A 416-nucleotide genomic window follows, 5' to 3' on the forward strand; every position below is an offset into this window, starting at 1 on the left:
ATTAGGAGGTAAGGTGGGAATATAGTAGGTGGGGATCCTGTGGGGTCCACAGATCCTAAGGTGATCCTGTGGGGTCCACAGGTCCTGAGGTGTCAAAGAATCCCATCCCTGCACCAATTAGGCATGTAAAATGCCTTTGCACACCATTCTGGCGTTTAAACGCCGTGTGGTGCACATTCTGGGTGTTCAACACCCATGTAAAGCATGTTTCTGGCGTTGAACGCCAGTTTCATGCTTGTTACTGGCGTTCAGCGCCAGTTTTTCTTCTCTAGGCACATTCCTGGCGTTCAGCGCCAGAATGTTGCTTGTTTCTGGCGTTCAACGCTAGATCCATGCTCTGTTCTGGCGTTGAACGCCAGCCAGATGCTCCTTACTGGCGTTTAAACGCCAGTAAGCCCTTCCTCCAAGGTGTGCTT

Source organism: Arachis duranensis, chromosome 5 (genome assembly GCF_000817695.3).
Source record: "Arachis duranensis cultivar V14167 chromosome 5, aradu.V14167.gnm2.J7QH, whole genome shotgun sequence".
Lineage (NCBI taxonomy): Eukaryota > Viridiplantae > Streptophyta > Magnoliopsida > Fabales > Fabaceae > Arachis > Arachis duranensis.